The sequence below is a fragment of the Vicugna pacos genome, chromosome 18, assembly GCF_048564905.1.
Source record: "Vicugna pacos chromosome 18, VicPac4, whole genome shotgun sequence".
Taxonomy (NCBI): domain Eukaryota; kingdom Metazoa; phylum Chordata; class Mammalia; order Artiodactyla; family Camelidae; genus Vicugna; species Vicugna pacos.
The window spans coordinates 30,613,649-30,633,905 of NC_133004.1; the positions used below are offsets into that span (position 1 = coordinate 30,613,649).

General features: G+C 41.7%; 3 long non-coding RNA genes across 3 annotated transcripts in view; 2 read left to right on the top strand and 1 right to left on the bottom strand.

The window, feature by feature from the left end:
- Positions 1-20,257, top strand: part of LOC116284223 (uncharacterized) — a 229,648-nt gene that overhangs the window by 199,717 nt on the left and 9,674 nt on the right. Inside the window, exon 7 of the long non-coding RNA XR_012061179.1 lies at positions 1,571-1,660. This is a non-coding gene — a long non-coding RNA (uncharacterized lncRNA). The remainder of the gene's footprint in view (positions 1-1,570; positions 1,661-20,257) is intronic.
- LOC140687095 (uncharacterized) lies at positions 1,380-10,862 on the bottom strand. The gene is made up of 3 exons (XR_012061184.1): positions 10,803-10,862; positions 2,134-2,270; positions 1,380-1,686 (listed from the first exon to the last, which is right to left on the bottom strand). It is a non-coding gene; the product is annotated as an uncharacterized lncRNA (long non-coding RNA).
- LOC140686949 (uncharacterized) lies at positions 12,143-12,986 on the top strand. Its single transcript, XR_012060953.1, has 2 exons — positions 12,143-12,312; positions 12,419-12,986. It is a non-coding gene; the product is annotated as an uncharacterized lncRNA (long non-coding RNA).

Here is a 20,257-nt window from a genome sequence, read left to right on the forward strand (position 1 = left end):
ATGAAAATGTTCAAACAGGCTCGGGTGAGGAGAAGATCAGAAATGTCCAGGGTAAGCTTGCTGCTGGTATCATAGAAGTCTAAAGAAGGAGAGAGGGCCATAAACACATATATGACCTTCACCATCTATGACCTCTGCTCATTCGAGAACATGCCCCAGTCAGTATCCTTGATTTTGACAGCACATGAGTAGCGCTTCTCCCTTCTGAGGAAGAATGAGATTGGGAGCAGGAGACAGTGTTTGCCTTGCATCCCGACTGAAACAAGCACTTAAGGCTTACACTTTCCCCCCCTTTCTCAGGTCCTCACTGACATCATCCAAGGAACATGAAAATAGGAGGAAAATCTGCATTAGCAATAGAACTTGGAGAGAGTGACTCCATGGGCAAAAGGGTCAAGGAATTTCTCCTAGAATGCAAAAGGCATCAATGTGAATAGATGCCTTGAGAGCTGGCCCAACTCTCCTTCCTAACATTACAGTGGAAAATAAATAAAAGGGACCTTGCCAGACCTTGACCACCATCAGCTGGCTTGGAAGGGGTATGGCTGGAGGCTGGAAGACATCTGAGAAACACTGGACTCTGAATCCTTTTTTACTCCTATTGAGCTTTGCAGAGCTGGGAGGCCCCAGAGAGGGAGTGGAGATACAGCACCAGGAAAGGGGCCAGTTACCACATATGTGAGGGATGAGGACAGGCCAAACAGAAGATGCCAAATTCTAGGTGGTTGCTTGGTTGGGAAGTCGTAGAGAATATCAGTATGATGGTTGGATGACTGGACTGTGCAGCAGCGTAGCTCTTAATAATCATTCTATTTTATTTTATTTTATTTTGGGGGGGGAGGAGGTAATTAGGTCTATTTGTTTATTTTTAGAGGAGGTACTAGGGATTGAACCCAGGACCCCGTGTATGCTAAGCATGCCCTTTACCACTTGAGCTCTACCCTCCCCCGTTGGACTGCATAGCTCTTGGTGGGTCTTCCTAATTTGAGAATATTTGATGGCGTGAATTAAACCAAATTTAATTTACTCAGTATTCAAGTTTTCTGTTACTCTATAGATTTTGATCAATCGACCCAAGGGAATGACATGGAATATACACCAGAAATGTGCTTTTGGAGAGAGTGAGGGATTAGTATAGGTTATAATTCAACAAATTATAATCATATATATATGAACACCCACTGTTTACCAGGTCATAGGACTCCAAAGATAAAGACGAGATCATCATATATTAGAGGGGCTCAAAGTCAGGTGGAGAAGAAAGACATCTAGTGTCAGGTATAGTGTGATGAAATGCTTTAGCAGACTTCTCCTTATAGTGCTCGGAAGCATAGATGAAGGGTAATTAATCTGCCTCATGGAAAGCCAGAGAGAAGAGATGATTTTTCACTTGGCCTTGAGTATTAACTCATGATATTAACTCATCAGACATTATAAGAAGAGAGAAAATAATCGAATATGATTGAAACATGGAATGAGGAGGAAAGGGAATAGTCAGTCATCGAAGCAGAAAGGTTGGATGAAGCCACGTTCGTTTGCCAGGCTGAAGAATTTGCACTTCATTTTGCAGGAACTGGGGAGCCATTCAACTCGCTTCTTAGAAACACCGTTCTGGCAACAGAATCAAGATGGTTTGAAGACTTCTGGGCAACATGGTAGGGTGAGTACATCAGAGATCTCCATCCTCTGGTCCGAACACATAGAAACAATCAATAAAACGCTTTGAAAATATTAAAATATATAGATGTACTACATATGAGCAAAAATAAACAACAAAAATCTGTCCCTCTCTAACCCCCCTCCAAAATATTTCCATGGACCAAAAGTAGAAGGCCAGGTCACTGTGTTAAGTAGAGGCCACGCCACAGGCCCAGGAAGGAACATGAGTACAACTTTCTATAAGGAATGAGGACTGAATGTTGCCCATGTGGTGGGAGTAAGGCTTCTGTCTCCCTGGAGCTTTGTACCTTGAGGCCAGCCTTCCTGGGGTTTCTAACTATGGGACTTCTTGGATAAGTTACTCACTTACTCTGTGCTTCAGTTTCCTCATTGTTAAAGTGGGGAGACTGATAGCATCTTCTTTGTAACTCTGTTATAGAAAGTAAATGAATTAAATATGGAAGATGTTCGTACCTTTTTGGAACGTAGTAAGTGCTTACTAAGTGTTGGCCGTCATTAGGAAAAAAGGTGGTAAAGCTCAGAAAGTCTGCCCAAGGTTGTGTCCAGAAATGATTTGTCTTTGGTGAAGGGAGGAGGTGGAGACCAGGAAACTGGGTGAAAACATAAAAATACACAGATGCATTACAAATGAGTAATCACAAACAACAGAAGTCTTTCCATTCCTGATTCAACTCAGAACTGAATCTGGAATTCAACTGCCAGCTTTTGGCGGTGTCTGCCTTGTGGTTCCTCGTGGTGACCACCAAAGATTTCAAAGAGCTCAAAGGCATTCGTCTTACTAGGTTAATAGGTCTCCAGAACTTAGTCATCTTTCATGACCGAGGCTTTGTACCCTCAACCATCTCCCCATTTAATGTACAGCACTATGACTGCAGTTGACAATCCTGTATTAGATACTTGAAATTTGCTAGGAGAGATCTTAAGTGCTCTTACTACAAAAAAAAAAAAAAAAAAAGAAGGAAAAAGAAAATGTCCACGATGTGAGGTGATAAATATGTTGATCAGCTTGATTGTGGTGATTCTTCACAATATATACATATATCCAAACATCAGTTGTGCATCTTAAATACACCATTTTTCTTTGTCACTTATACCTTTATAAACCTGGAAAAGAAACTTAATAGGAATAATAATTTTAACCACTCTTTATTCCATGTAGATCTAACGAAGATGATCAGTTCCTTTCATGTGCTTTGCTTTGAGATTCTTAGAGCAAAAATGTGATACGGTTCTAAGACAGAGCTCCCTAATCATTTTTTTGTGTGTGCCATGGGCCTCTTTAGGAGTTTGGTGAAACCTGTAGACTCCTCAAAGCAATGGTTTGAAGTACATAAAATAAAATATACAAAGGAAACTAATTATATTGAAATACAGTTATCAAGATACAAAAAGAACGCCAAATCTGTCATATGGTAAGATCTGTGCTTTTAATTAACACATTAAACAAAAAAGACCCAGCAGTGGGTCTAATAACTAATTTTAAAGAGAGGAAGAGCAAAAGTAATATTTCTACATTTCTGTAACAACAATAAAATGATAAGAAAATGTCTGTGATTTTTACTAATGACACAGTCATGAATAGAAGTAGGAGTCATATTCAGAATTCAAATTTATACCTTTAGTTTGAGATTCAAGCCCCATATAAGGCTTTTATGAAATCATTTCCAATACTGACCCAACAGGTTTTGTGCACCTGTTAGTGGTGGGGATGTCCAATGGCTAAGTGAGTAACAGGCATAGGGATGGTACTCAGTAAATATTTATCAATGAATGAATGAGTGAATGAATGGATGGAGCTGACCTACCTGAGAAAGGAGCGAAGGAAAGTGTTCTTATCTCCTGCAGACACTTTCCCTGTCTCTCTCCTCCTCCTTATCTCTCATCCCCGACTTGTACACATATGCAGTCACTGCACTGATATTTATTGGGTAGTTCCTACATGAAAGTCACTGTACTAGGACTTGTGGGTGACATCAAGATGAATTTACAAGTTATGAGTCCAGCCCTAAGATGGACATAGCCTGTGAGGATATGATGGGAACCCAGAAAAACTTCACTCGTGTCTAGCATGTGACCATTTCTTTATTGATTGCCAATTTTTTTCCTGACAAGTTTCTATAAAACCTGGGAAACCATCAAGGCAAATTTCAAAGTTGGCAATAAGGAAATAGCAGCCAGGTTGCGGGCTCTGAAAAAGAAACCTGTCACACACACAGGGCTTATTCGAACCATGCAATTTGCAAAGCTGAGTTTGGAAGAAGTAGGTCAGTTTGCAGAGTTAGCTGCCATAAGATTCTACAAACAGCTGCCTTAGCTGGAACCTGTGCGAGCTAGAAAAAAATCACAGATGGGACCTCTTTAAAATATTCTGTAGAGTGATGCATGCTATTGAATTTTCTGAAGGTTGTTTTATGAGATGTTTCCATCCTGACTTATTGAGAAATAGGTCATTTCTCCCACAGAATTTGACAACATCTGATTAGATGTGCAAACTTCCTTCTAGATGTTACCTTTCACTTTCCATAACCCCACTCTGCTGTTGGTTGAAGAAGACGGCTGCACCAGGGCAGATGTGATGCTGGTTGGTTGTCAAGGAGACCTTTCCTCTTTCCACAGTGGTCAGCTGGCCTGTCAAGTGTCTGTCCACAGTAGAATGGAAAATCCTGCCTATTTTCCATTTTCCTGGTCCATGATCTAAAAAGGGGGTTGGCAAACTATGGCCCAAGGGTCATTGCCTGTTTTTGTCGGTAAAGTTTTATTGGAACGTGGCCACACCCATTCATTTACATATTGTCTGCTGGCTGCTTTCATGCTACAACAGCAGACTTGAATGATTGTGACAGATACTCTTAAGGCCTGCAAACCTAAAATATTTGCTATCTGGCCTGTTACAGAAAAAGCTTGCCAACCCTTGCTCTAGAAGGCCAACAGTTCAGATGTGCCCTCTTGCTCATGGGATGGCTGGGATTTCCTGGACATGTTTAGGAATACTGAATTGAGTCTGGGCTGAGTTAATTCAAACTCGCTTCTCCCTTTTCAACCTTAAGCCCTATAAAGACACTAGAGGGTATCAAAATTTGTTCCATCTAAAGAGGAAGTATTTTTATTTTGTACAGGTATAGGTGAAGTAAGAAATGCCCCTAAATAACTATAACACAACAATCAAAGTGGTAAGAGAGGTACAGAGGAAAGTTCTCTGGGAGCTCAGTGTGGGAAAAGCTACTTTAGATTCAGAGGAACAGAAAAAGCTTTACCAAAAAAAGTTGTTTAATTCAGGTTTTGAAGCATGAATAGAATCTGGACAAGAACATTATGACAGGGATCAGAATCACAGACCAGATGTGATCTTTGAGGACTTGGGAAAACCCAAACCACCCAGTCTCTTGGGTCCTCTACATCCATATACTTGTGAGCCAACAGGCATGTGAAGTCACAGGCATGGAATTATGGAGATCCAAAAAGAGTGGTCCAGCTCTTTTCCCTCTTCTCTCAATTTCCAAGGTCTTGCCAAAAATGACCCAAGGAGTGCACAAAGAGATGTATAAGGGGAAGTAGGGAAGATGGCCAACATATGCTACAAACTTCAAAAAATTTCTTCTGGAGTTAGAGGAGTTGGTATTCAATGAAGAGAAGTGTGATGGTTAATTTTATGTGTCACATTGGCTGGGCAATGCGATGCCCCAGTTGCTGGTAAAACATTATTTCTGGATGTGTCTGTGAGGGTCTCTGGCAATGATTAGCATTTGAAACAGCAGATGAGGGGAGAAGATCTGTTCTCAGCCATGTGGGTGGGCATCCTCCAATCTGCTGAGGGCCCAAGTAGAGCAAAATGCAGAGGGAGGGTGAGTTTCTTCTCTGTCTTCTTGAGCTGGGACATCCGTCTTCTGCTGCGTTTAGCCATCAGAGCTCGTTCTCAGGCCTTCAGACTTCGGGACTTAACACCAACAGCTCCCCCTTCTCAGGTTTTAAGACTCTGCCTGAATTACACCTCCAGCTGTCCCTCGTTCTCCAACTTGCAGATAGAATATATCATGGAGCATCTCAGCCTTCATCATGGTGGAAGCCAATTTCCACAATAACTCTCTTCTGTGTCTATATGTATTCTACTGGTTCTGTTTCACTAGGGAACCCTGACTTACAGGGAGGCGGCAAAGGCCCCAGTTAGAGATGTGGAAAGTGAGAACACTGCATTACTCTTTACATGGAGAGAGGAGCTGTCTAGAGGGAAGGATAAATATCGTGGTATGAGGGGGAAATACTATGCATGAATTTAATTTATCAGTCAAGAAGCAGCTGCTTCTAAGAGAATATGAAAACAAATATATGTATGTATATGTGTGACTGAAACATTATGCTGCATGCCAGAAACATTGTAAACTGACACAACATTGTAAACTGACTATGTTTCAATCAATCAATCAAAAGAGTAAAAAAGACAAGCACAAATATATATATAAAAGGTATATAAAATGCATTTACATATAGTATAAATCCCACAATGTAATATAATTTTGTTTAAACAATTGTGTGGTTCCTAGTTGAGAGAAAATGACATAAATAAAAGTAATTTTTATTGTGCTCAAAAACCATATAAAATTTACCATCTTAACCATTAAGTGTTAACTATATGTACATTTTTGTGCCACAGAGCTCTAGAATCTTTTCATCTCACAAAAATGGAATTTTATAGCCATTGAACAACTCCCCTTTCAACCCTCCTCCCCAGTCCCTGGTAGCTACCATTCTGCTTTCTAAGAGCTTGACTACTTCAGATATCTCATACAAGTGGACTCATACAATCTTTGTCTAAAAAAAAAAAAGAAAAGAGAAAGCAGCTGCTTCTATGGTCAAAGATGGTAACGTCCAACAGGAAGATGGAAAACCACAAGATTTTCCCATGACACAGGATGACTTCCCCTGATCGAGTGGGCAGCATCACCAGCAAGACCAGTAGGACCACTGTGTCTTCTTGAAGTAGAGGTCAAGATTCTTAGACTATAAAATGAAGATCACTGGTGCCCAGCTAAGTATCGTTACCAAATACAGAGAAAAAATAAGGCAGAGACCTTCTATAGCACGTAGATTTCTATCCAATCCAATCCAATCTGTACAGTCTGTCGATCCTATAAGTGATAATGAAAAAAGTCATGGACCTATAGAAGCATCCAAGTGAAGAGGAGAGAACTTAAGGAGATGTCTCATGCTGTCTTTCCCCAAAATTAGACAAAGATTGAAATATCTTCAATCAACCCTGAAAAATAAGAAAAAGAAACAACTTGAGTCCCAAGGAAAAATATTCCAACACAAAAGAGGAAGGAACATATAGGATTCAAAAGAAGATATCTTAGGGAAAAAAATAGAAGTACATTTTAGATAACATGTCTTTTCCACTCTCTGTGAAGTGAAGGTAGAAAGACAGGATGACATCACAGCATTCTATGATGAAACTGTAGCCTGAGATAAAGGGAAAATGCAAGAAAACCAGTAACAGCTGTGCAGAATTTTAAATTACATTAGAAAGCTAAATCAGCAGTGTAGGACCCATAAACTTGGGAAGCTCTAGAATGCAGAATACAAGAAAAGGCCCAGGAAACCATGAGAGAGAATGCTACAACTTATGTCTGGAGGATAGAGAGTGGAGATTTGTGATACAAAGAATTGGTTGTTGGGAGAAAGAGAGGATAAATGTTATATAATAATCAAAGACAAAATTGAATGCAGCACTCCTGAACAGAAGAAAGAACCAAGCCTACTGATGTGCAGGTTTCAGCTAGTTGTGGGCGAGTTTAACAGAAAGAAATGAACTTTGAGCTATATTTTTTTTAAGGCTAAAGAAAGATATCTATGAGCAGAAAGATTGTATGAAAACAGTTACCTACAAAGGCAAGTTCTTAGGCTGGCTGATTTTTATTTGTCCCTCATGTTCCCTTTCCCTTTCCTCATTCTTGAAAAAGAAGAAATCCTTCCAGGCTCAGGAGTTCATGAAAACACCACATTAAAAACTTTTCCTCTCTGATTACCCTTATGGTACCTAAATCTCATCCATGTATTCATCCATCCACCTATCCATCCATCCATCCATCCATTCATCCATCCACCCAAGAAGTATTTATTGAGCATCTACGCCATGCCAAATATTGTTATAGACACTACAATTATATCAGCAAACAAAAGAGACCAAATTCCTGCTCACGTGGAACTTATATCCTAGAAGGTGGAGGAAAATAACGAACAAATATATTATGTGTGATAAGTGCTATAGAAGAAAAACAAAGCAGCCTAAAGGAATGGAGAGTGGAGGAAGGGCAAAGAACTCTTCTCTAATAAGTTGGCATTTGCACAGAAACCCAAATAAACTGAGGGAAGAGCCCAGGCAACTACTCTGGGGAAGAAGGGACCAGAAGTACAAATGGCTTGAACTAGAAGTGGGTTTGTTTGGAGTGTTTGAAGAAGAGCAGGAGACCGATTTGGCTGAAGCAGAGTGTGTGAGGGGACAGTGGTTAGGATGGAAACTCAGACACATAGGTAGGGAGAGGTTAAATCAGTATGGCTTTGAGACAGTGGTTGGGAGTTTGAATTCTATATCTGGGTGAAATGGAAACTGTCTGCACCATTTTGACCATCTGTGACGTGATCTGACTTACATTTTAAAGGAGTCTCTGTGATTGCTATGTGCAAGACAGACTATGGGAGGCAGGTAAGGGAAGGAGTAAGGCGACCCTCAGGGAGATATTGAAGAAGCCCAGGAGGGAGATAATGGTGGGTTGGAGCTGATGAGCTCTCCCCAAGCCTCCAATAAAAGACAGGGTGCATAGCTCCCGCCAAATCCTGTCTCTATTCAGCGCCTTCGCTCATGAACCCCTGTCCTCTGAAGTGACATCTTCCTCCTAAACCCACTACCAAGTCCCACACATCTCTAAACTGAAATTCTATATGGAAAGCAGCAGTTGCTGTAACGTGTTGCTAGCAAACGCTTACTATCCTCCTCACTCCTGGTGCTTTTCTGATGGAGATCACGCCTCCACAAGTTCAATCCACTTCCACTCTCCTTTCAGATTTGTCCTTCTGTCTGCATACGTAAATGTGTTGGGCAGTCTCTGAAGCAGGACTGACCAGTTCTCTATTCATGATAGTCACCCCATCCCTGAGCCAAAGGAAATACTGGACTGGTGAAAGCTTATTTTATCCTTTTCCAGTGCTCTTTCTTTCATGACTCAACAGAAACAGAAACAGGTCTTAATTTTTATTAGTTTAGATACATTCACCCTATAACTGAATTAAATTCTCCCCAGATTTGGGCATGAAAGTTTTTGTCAGGCTTTTTTTTTTTTTTTTGCTGTGAATATTTATTTCAATATGTTTGTAATTTTTAGAGTAGAAATGAGAGCTATACCTGAAGCTGTTAACCATTCACCATGTTAAATAGATATTAGCATCCATAGATAGATGACTAGATAAAGAAGTTGTGGTATATTTATACAATGGAATACTACTCAGCCATAAAAAATAATAAAATAATGCCATTTGCAGCAACATGGGTGGATGGACCTGGAGATTGTCATTCTAAGTGAAGTAAATCAGAAGGAGAAAGAAAAATACCATATGATATCACTTACATGTGGAATCTTAAGAAAAAAAAGACAAATGAACTTATTTACAAAACAGGAACAGACCCACAGACATAGAAAATAAACTTATGGTTACCAGTGGGGGGAAGGGGGTGGGAAGGGGTAAATTGGGAGTTTGAGATTTGCAGATACTAATATATATAAAGTAGATAAACAACAGGTTCATAATGTATAGCACACGGAAGTATACTTAATATCTTACAGTAACTTATGATGAAAAAGAATATGAAAACAAATATATGTATGTGCATATTTGACCAAAGTATTATGCTGTGCACCAGAAATTGATGCAACATTGTAAACTGACTGTACTTCAATAAAAATATACATAAAACTAAAAAAAAACCACCCCAGATATTACCAACATTGTACTTAACAGTACAAAGTAAGATAGTAGAGGGTATCACCCTACAGTCAGGGACAAGACAAGAATGGCAGCAACTATCACTATTCTAAGCATTTCCACAACAGAATAAGTTTTCAAAACAAGAGTTAGATATACATGACTAGTTAATTAGGGAACACAGTTTGTACCATGTGGCCCACTGAAGTTATGACGGAATTTCCATTTCTTATAAATGCACTGAGAAAAAAGCTGTTATGTAAACCAGAGACACATGCTCGTTTTGCTTTAGAGGTTGGCTGTGCTTTTATGTTGTGTTATTTTTTTCACGTTTGGTTGTCGTCCATCAATCAATACTTCAAACTCAAGGTCGTGGATGATAGAGGAGACCAAGAAATAGCTGAATGAGTAGAATGAAGAGTAAATTAGGTCTGTTTTTGCCAACTTTGATTTGGCACTTTTAGCTTATAATAACAAAAATACACTCAAAGCATTGTTCTTTAAATCCTTGCAGGACAAAAAAATGTAAATCTGAAACTCTCTTGCTCCATGATTATCTTTTTTCCCAATGAACTCTATATTTATAATGCAATTTTGAAACTTTTACAATAGGTTTAAAACAAAATAATTCAGTTATAGAAAAACATACTGTACATTGTTCTAGAGCTTCTTGCCTACATAATAAAACAAGATAAGAGAAATGATCAGTATACATATTGGAAAAGAAGAGACAAGTTTTTTTTTTTAAGTGATAGGAAAGTCCACCTTGAAAACCCATGAAAATCAACTTAAAAACAATTAGGATTAATATGAAAATTCTATAATGTGGCCAAACACAAGAGAAATACTTTAAAAATTAACAACTTTTATATACGCCTAAAAAAAGTGAGAAAATTGAATGGATCAAAAAGGGGCCATTCATATAATGCCCCCAAAATAAAATGTCTAGGAATAAACTTAAGATATGAGTAGAAGTCTTATGAAGAAAAATATAAACTTGACTGGAGGACATGAAAGAAGACACGAATAAACAGAGCCAAGTAATGATGAGACCTATCCAGTTCTGGGACAGAAAGATGGAATTTCATAAATATTTCTATCTAATTGCCTGAAATTAATCTGAAATTTAGGGGATATCCCTATATAATTACCAATATGGATTTTGAGGCAAGGAGGATGTCAAAATAATTTCATGGTTCGTTTGTAAGAAGACATAGGATTATGGCAAAGAATATTTTGAAAAAGAAATACAATGTGATACACTCTAGTTCTAAAACATATTATGATGTCATACTCCATTGAAACTGTGACCTGCATATAGAGACCAACAGATATGTAGACCAGAAAAGAAAGCATAAAAATAGATTTAAGTACAAATAAGTATTTATTATACAAGGATGTTAACATTTTAAATACATAAAAAGATGATAGATTATTCAATAAATGACTCTGAGGCAAATGAGTGGCTATTTGGGAACAAAGTTTAAATTCCTATTTAATACTGTGCACCAAAAAAAAAAAACCCAGATAGATTAAGAAATTAAATGGAACGTGTTAAAACATAGCATAATGTGAAAAAATTATTGGTAAATATGTAATGTAAAATTTAGTTAGGGAGGATCTTTCTGAATATAGCACTGTATCAGTATATTACACCTCCATGCTAACTATTAGATATTTTGACTATCACCTCTAATGGAGATTCACATGTGTCTCAGGTGGTTGCTAACCTGGTTAAGCTAGGTTTCAGAAAATTATTTATGAGAGATTGAGAAGCTTCCCAGGAAGTGATTCAATCATTGGAAACATAAGTGAAGTATGATAAACTTGACCAGTGTCTTGATATAGTGATTATAGTTAAGGATTTCTTGGGAATCCAGCATGATGACTAACACCAGATTTTGTCCCTATCTGGCCCCATGAATTAATCACTAGGGACTGGAGAGAGACTCTGGTCCATAAAAACTGGAAGAGTTGTTCCACCCAAACTTACAAAACAGTAACCCCACTTTGGTACCATTTATAACAGAAAGAAACACAAAATGGATGTGTGTGTGTCAGGGGTGGAATTGATGGATATGTTTTCAGTCAAGCTAGGCTGGAGGAAGCTATGCTAATAAATGATCCCAAACCTCAGTGACTTATAGCAACAAATGTTTATTTCTGGCTCACGTTGTATGTCCATCAGTGCTTAGCTGCTGTCCTGACACACTACGTCTTCATCCCGGAGTCAGGCTAATACAGCAACCTCTCTTGGGGTCCATACTCTCATGGCAAAGCAGAAAGAAACATGGTAAACCACACACTGTCACTTAAAGCTTCTGCTTGGAAGGGACACTTCTGCTTACATTCACTGGCCCAAGTAAGTCACATGACACAGCCTGATGTCAACGGAATGAGGACATAGAACCCTCCCATGACAAGTGATATCACTAAGAGGGCATAGGAACATTTGGCGGATCAGTCACACAATCTAACACACCCACTTTCCTAAAGAGCACTTTGCTGCTCTGAAACCTACAGTTCCCTAGACACTTCTGGGCTATTTGGAAAAGTGCCCTCTGGCCTTGGCAAGACACAGAGTTTTTCTAGAAGCCACGTGCTTGCTCTTCCCTTTCCGAGGTGAACGCTCAGCCAGTGGAGCAGATGTTGGCTGCCAAGGTGGTGCCAGACCCCACTGTGATGGACAGCTCTTCTGTTTTGTTTACTCTTCCAGGCAGGGTGATAAATTCTCCTCCTAATCAAGTTCGGTGTTTCTCCCTCTCAGATGCTCCAGCCCTGCTAATGAATGAGTCCCTGAAGTTAGCGGCTAAGACACAGCACGGCTGCGCCCCGCTCTGCCTTTGTTATGCAAAGTCATGCCCTCGCTATCTCCCAAACACAAAATTGAGTTCCCGAGTATGGCGTGGATAGATGATGGAGTGTACAACAGCCTCGGGTAATTTGTTCACAGTAATTCAGGCCGGCGTACTCTGTCAAGTCCTTTACTGAATACATTTGGTTTCACTTGCTGAGGGAGAATGGTGCTTGGAGGGAGGTTTCTGAGGTTGTTTACTGTGAATAAAGACCTGAGAGTTCCCCAGCTGTCAGTGCGAGGGACCTGCCGGAGCTTGTGCTCTAAGCCTTGTCCTTGGGACCAGAGAAAGCTTCAGCTACAGGAGGACTCCCAGGAGCCAATTCCAAGGGAACCGAGACATCCCCCGACTGTCACCACCACCATGACTCGAGAGAAATCAAATTGAACAAAGAATGGAGATCTTTTTTTTTTTCTTCAGAATTTGTATTAAAACCAAGACCGGGCCGAAAGAATTAAAGGAAGAGGATCTTGAATCATAGCACTTTTCACTGGGCCTGTTCTTGAAGCTGCTTTCCAAACTTGGGTATTAAAAATGGGGCAGATTCAGGGGCAAGACATCCTAGGACTTCAGTCCTCAGGGCAGAGAAATGCACCTGGCTCTGTGGCCGAATCTCTTAGGGGCAGAAAGGTAATCCAGTGTTGTGAATGTCTAAAGGGTGGAAGGATGTTGCTTGGAAAAGCTGGTACCACAGAAGATGAGAGAACCAGCAGTGAGAGTAAAGGTGGAAGGTAGAGCTTGAGGTCAATTGGGAGGAAGGGTTACATCACACCACTGATTCTTTTTTGGCCTATAACCTGAGGGTTAAATCAGAGCACATATCACCTGATCTGCAGGTGACATCAGAGCTGCCATCACAGTCCTCACCTGGACTCCAGGCATCTCCTTGAACAGTCAGGAGCAACGCTGAGAATAACTGGGGCTCTTTAAACACTGGCCATCCACTCTGCACGATATTCATGTGTCTTTGGGAAAAGATCGATCAGGGTTAGACTTGGTTTTGGTGATGCAGAACACACTGAAGTTAGCTAAACCTGTACTGGCAAAAAACCCTTAAGTTTTAGGACTTTGACATAAACATCAAAGGAGCCAGCCAGAGAGACAAGAAAAGAATGTTGATCCAGGCGTGCTTGACCGTGGTCATTCACTTCCAGTGTGGACCGTTCCCGATGGAGGAACGCTCGTCAGGCACCGAGGCCTTACATGAAAGGAGTCGCAAGTGCAGTGGGCACAGACGTGTCACATGCAGCAAAATAAAGGGCAACTCTCCTCTTGCTTTAAAGTGAAACACTGTATGCTTGTTCCTCTCCAAAGTGAAAAGAGATACTTACAATTTCAATTGCCTTGATAAGTTTCCAAATCACTGACTTATGCTGAGATTTTACTGTATTGTCGCAAAATTTTATGATAATTTTTGTCTCAATGTCAGCTTTTTTCACTGAAGAAAAATTTAGCTGGATCAAGAAAACTCCTATTTGAAAATCTACTCTCTGCTCGTGAGTCGAGTCCTCTGAGTGCAATAAAGGTGGTTAATACAGTCGGGAAAGCCAAAAACAAACCAACCAATCTAACACAAACACACACACACACACACACACACACACACAAACCCAAAAAGCCTTGAGAATGCAGGAAATAGCTTTCCTTGTTTTCTGAAACAATGAATCTCTCTCCCCAAGTCCGCAGTCCCCCAGCGACATCAGGAAACGTAACCAACTCCAATGCTTCCTGTAACGTGCCCTTTCTCAGGGTATGGGTGTGATGTTAGGCTGTGAGGAGGCATCGTGGGGTGGAAGTGCAGTTTTAGTTTCTGGCCTCCATAGAGTGTTGCTGAGATGCCCGTTACACCTGCCCACGTGGCCCTTTGTCTTCAGGGGCCGTCTGCGACTTTCATTTCAGCTTAGAGAACTTCCTTCCAGCCTTCCGTGTAAGGCAGGTCTAGTGCGGATGAATTCTCTCGGCCTCTGTTTGTCTGGGAAAGTCTTTCTCTCTCCATTTCTGGAAGTGGCTTTACTGGGCAGATTTACTTGTTATTTCATCCAGAATTCACCTTTTGCATGTGGGGAAAAGTAGATAGCTGATTTTTTTTTTCTTTTCTTTTCAAAGGGCTAGATCCTATTTGTTGAATTTCTTCTCCACCGTTTTGAAATGCTGCTTTTATAGTTTACTAAACCCCCTCACCTTCATAAGCTTTTTCTGGGCTCTCTCTTCTACCGAATTGATCTATGTGTTTGCTAGTTCCATACCAGAACCACATTGTGATAGGCTGTAGTTTTTAATTAGGTTTTCCTGGAGATTTGAGGTAATGGAACAGAGTTACTAACATACAACTGAGAAAATGACTTACATCTCTCACGCATGTTCAGAGCGCTGCTCGGGAACGCTGACTCAGCCCTTTTCCTGCCGCCTGTGGTGAGGAGAACCTTGTGCTCAGCCCTGGAAGGGCTTCAAGTATTTTCATAGCTCAATAAATGGCCTAAACTTTCTGAAGTTTAGAAAGAAAGACGATTTTCCTGGTCATCTTCAGTCTAGCCAGACTCTCAAATCCTCACGTCCTAACCTAGGGTTCAGCCCTTTCCAAGGTGACTGGTGACATGAGGAATTGTTCACTTCTGGGCTGACTCCACCTTAAGTGTGCAAGCATGGAGTCTTCCAGATGGTCCCTGTGGCTCCAGCATCAGTTACTTCAGAGTGTCTGAGTGTCTGGTTTTCTTTATCACGTGTGATGTCACAGCCCAGGTAGTTTTAGAATGTGCCAAGCCTATCTCATTACTAGTCAATTTCTTATCAAGAGTTGAAAAAAAAATAAACATGGGATCCAGTGGCACCCAGGACCCTACTGCTGTCCGTTTATCTCTGGACTTTATGTTACAGCTCTTTGTTTTTGAATCTACCTCTAGCTCTGGACTGTGAGCTCCTTTAAGGCAGGGACAGCATCTTAAGTGCCTTTAAATGTCCTGGTCCTACTTTCCAGGGCTGAGCACAGAGTCTGGCACAGAGCAAGTACACTATCACAATAACATTTGTCTAAGTGGATTGACAAATTAGCATCCCACACCTTCCCCAACATCATCCTCATTACAGAAAGCTTTTTCAGCCCCTATCATTCATCCCACAATTTCCACTTGCTCTGTGGCCTCCCCACGATGCCATGGTAGAATGTCTTCATCTCAATATTTGCTCAGTTGTCTGTGTGACCCTCATGCCTGTCTCCATTAGCGTCTTTTCCATTCAATCAGATCACTGCACCCGTGCAAGAGGCTCCTTGCAGCTTGGATCAGTGAGCAGTGGATCAGACAGCTGAACGGTTGATTTAATTGGCATGGAATAACGAAGCCATCTGTTCCGTGGAGTTGATCTTTTAAGTGTTACTCTCTTGTCTGCTCTGAAAAGTCTTGGCCACTTGGAAAGACCATGGATGTCAGATGGCAGGTCACAAAAAATGATTGCCTGAAGACAGACAGCAACAGTTTAAGGGCAACTGAAGAATTTTCTGGTACTGTCTCTTATCCTGCTTCATCTTCCTTTATAGCCCTTGTTAGTACCTGCTATGTTACATATTCACTTGTTTATCTGTCTCTCTCCGTGAAGGCTAAGCACCGAGCGGGCAGGGACCGTTTTCTGTAAGCTCCCTGCTGATGCCAGGGCCTGGAATACACGACCTACCTCGGTTTGGGCACCAGTGGGGGTGTGCTTAGCTCCTTCTTGGGTTAATTCTGTGTGACTAGGTGTTACCAAGGTCCATCAGGAATGCCAGGTAGATGGAAAGAGGGTGCAGAGGCCAAAGCAGGAAGGAGTCTAAAGTCTAACTGGGCAAGTTCAACACCTGTAACAAGTTTGATTTTTGTGTAGGGTGGCGTGGATATCAAAGGACCCAGTCTAGAGGAACAGGGAGGGGTGGCACAGCAGTGCTGGGTTGTGGCAGCTCAGTGAGTGGACCTTGGGGGTGTTACTTAAACTCTCTGAACCTGGGTATGCTTATCTGTAAAATGGGCGCAGTATTTACTACCTTCAATGTATGATGATTAGATGAGATAAGTACATGAAATGAAAGTCAGTGCTTGTAACACTTCCTTTGTGCCAGGTAATATTTTAAGGGTTTAGATACATTGACTGACAACAACCCTCTGGGTGAGGAACTGTTATTATCCTCAGCTTCTCCAGATGGGGAAACTGAGGCACAGAGGGGTGTCCAAGCTCTCCTAGCTAGAAAGTTCTCCTATAATTAGAGCTATATCTATCTATGTATCTATTTATCTATCTATCTATCTACCTACCTATCTGTCTGTCTATCTATCATCTATCTAGCTGTCTGTCTATCTATCTAGCACACTGAGGACCCAATTCAACCATTCCAGTTGACAAATATACAGAGGAAGCACAATGAGGAGCTGATGAACGCAATTCAACCATCCTAGTAGACAGATCCACACAGAGAGAGCACACTAATGTCCAGGATCTGTTTCAACCACTGTAACACATGAATACACAGAGACAGCACACTGACACGCATTAGCTCTGGAGCCTCCGATCCCTGCTCTACACAGTAGCCCAGGGGATCCTATAAAAACACAAAGATGACTCGGCTATGGTTTAGCCAAGAAAGAGCTCAGGTGACGCCTGCAGTGTCATTCAATCTTGGCTTAGTATCTCTTGGGCGAGAGGATCAGCTAGTATCTGGGCCCCATAAACATTTAGGGATCAGGTACTAAGAAATCTGAATTTAGTTGCCAGCGAGGGGCACTGCTGGGAAAAGACAGCTTCCATTACCTGGAAATCTTGAAAACTCCTGATCATGTGAGAATTTGGATTCAGGCAAAACTCCCCTTATCAGGGGTGGCTGGGGAACCATTGTCTGACAACCTGAAGAATTTGCCCAGCCTCACTCCTCAGGAAATCCTGTTTTGTTAAAGCCTTGAAAATGGCATCCCGGCCCTCTTGAATGGAACTCCAAGTCCTTTGTATTGCACACCAGGCTGGGCAGGGAATGACTCCTCCTCCTGTCCACTATGTTCCAGCCTTTTCCATCTCTTGAAAACATCATACTCCTCCCTGCCCCTGGTCCTTTGCACATTCTGTTCCCTTTGCCAGAGTCTCATCACAGCTCTGGCTTAATTAACTCCCATTCTCCCCTAAGATAGCAACTTAAATGTCACTTCTTATGGGAAACTTTCCCACACCTCTAAAAGAAGAGTTTTTTTTTTTCAGAAAAGTTTCCTTGTTAGTTCCCAAGGTTTTTCTTCTCCATCCTTAAATATATTTATTTGTACTGTTCCTCTGTTTATGATCTGCCTCCACTATTCGCACATAATCTCCATGAGAGTGGAAGCCATCTTAGAATATTGTAAGTACAGTTTCTTTGCTATTGTTTAACACAGTGCCTAGAAAACAAAAGGCACTCAACAAATACTGGCAAAAGGTATGAGTGAATGTTTCGAACATGCTTATTCAAGTTAAAGCTACTCATCGATGAAACTGGGGAAACTCAATCCAATTTGACCCATTGCCTGGCCCACAGTAGGGTCTCAATAAATATTTGCTGACCAGCAGACAAATGCAGAAGGAGGCTCGTTGTCCTCAGCATCTCCTTTCCAGCCCATCGGCTCAGCCACAGGCATCCCATAAACGTCTGCATCCACCTGCATTCTACGGCCCTCTGGGATGCTTTCCAAATTCTGCCTCCAGAACCCACTTGCTTTGTTTTGCCTCCTCTCTGTTGCTGATTACTGGCTTTAGTTCCCATTCCATCTCTTCATATGCTTGGTGGACCCAGCGATTCTGTTGCTCTGCTCCATTCTCTGCCACTGGAAACAGGCCCATCCTCCTCTGGGATTCCTTCTGGGGTACCAGTTCTTTTCTCTGGGTTCTGAAGCTCTGGACTAGTCCCATTTTCTCCCATGCTCAACTGGTCTTTAGAGACACTCCAGACCTGAGCTTTCGAACATCACTCGGGAGAGGAAGTCATGTGGTCATTATCCACTGTGATTAATATTGCTATTTCAGACACTTAACTCTTCATGAATTAACTTACAAAACCAGAAAACAGAGTGGCCTGCATTATCACTATACAATCAGGCACAGCACCAAAGCCAGGCTTCTCTCCCTGACCAGATGGGCCACTTGTGAATCAGTTACTTTGGCCGTTGGCCGCTCCAGGCGTTGACTGGTTCGTCATCCTCCAAGTGGCCAAGTGTGATGCAGCATCATTTCTCGGCAGGGTCTTGACTGTGGGAAGAACTGTGATGTACCGGGGAGAGCAGTGGTGTTGGCTTCCTGGGTCCTGGTGTAGAGTCAGGGCTGCTACCCTGTGTAGCCTCTGTGCCTTTCCTCCCAGACACAGGGGCTGCTGGGCAGGAACAATGGACGTCATGTATCTGCAGCTCCCCCTCCCAGGCTTTAGCTGAAATCACCTCTTCTGTTCAAAAACCATATTCCTATATCTCCAATTTGGACAAAAGACACAGAAGAATCTGATGTGACCTTCTAGGGCAGTGATCTTCAACCTTGGCCTTGTATCAGAACCGACTGAGTTCTAATACAACGAATATAACTAACATAACAGAGTTCTAAAAATCCTGGCCACCAGCTCCGCTCTAAATCAATTTAATGAGTCTGCAAGCATCAGACTTTTCAAATTGTGAGGATTTCACTACACACTGGAGCAGAGAACCACGGATCTAGGCAGTGCTCCTCAAACTTGAATATGCATAAGAATCAGCTGTAGGATGTGTTTTTGTCAAAACACAGATTCCCCAGCCCCAGCCCCAGAAATCTGGATTGAGTGTGTCTAGTGTTGGGCTGAGAATACGCATTTCTAACATGCATTTCTAACGAGCTCCCCTGTGATGTTGCTGGTGTCTTTCCACAAACCATACGTTGAGTAGCTCTGTTCTAGAACTCTGCTCTTCGGCGTGCACTCCGTGGAGCGGCAGCCGAAGCACCATCCAGGAGCTTGTTAGCCATTAAAAATCTCCAGCCCATCCTGGCTCTGCTATATCAGAATCCATGTTTCGAAAAGGGCTCTAGGACATTTGCACATGCACAGGATTGAAAAGCGTCAGTACGTAGAATGTGCACACGTGCAGCACCTGGGCCAACTTTTGCTGGCAGATGTTTATTTCCCAGCTTGCACAGTATTTTTTTTTTTTAGTTTAGAATTGATTGACAACACTCAACAGTTGGAATTTTTTACTTCTCTTGAAAAATTGAAAGATCTAGCAACCCTGGGGCTCCATTCTCATGTGATGACAACTGGAGACAGACAATACATGCTCCAAGCTGCTAGGGAACCATTTCATTCACTAATGACATCTGCACAGTCTCTGCAGGCATTTCCACTTGCAGCCCCTGGTTCATGCTCTCACCTCTCTACTTCTTCCCCAGTTGAGAATGACCGCTCCCAAGCATTTCATCTTGAGCCAGCTCATTTTATCTCTTTGTACCTCCGTCTATTCATCTGTAAAATGGATCCATAGCACCTATTCAGGGTTCTGATCAAGATTAAATAGAGGTGGAGATCATGCTTTAAGCTCTGCACGTCTGTTTTATACACAGGTTGTTCCTCTACCCAGAGTTTCTCAAAGTATGGTCCTTGGACCAGCAGTGCTAGCACCACCTGGGACAATCTTTCAGGCCCCGCCTGAGATGTCAGTGTTCAGTGAACTGCCAGGTGTTTCAGGGGAGGCTGGAAGTTTGTGTGGATTCCACCAGGATCAAAGACCCATCATGAGCTCTGTATTTTATGAAGTTGA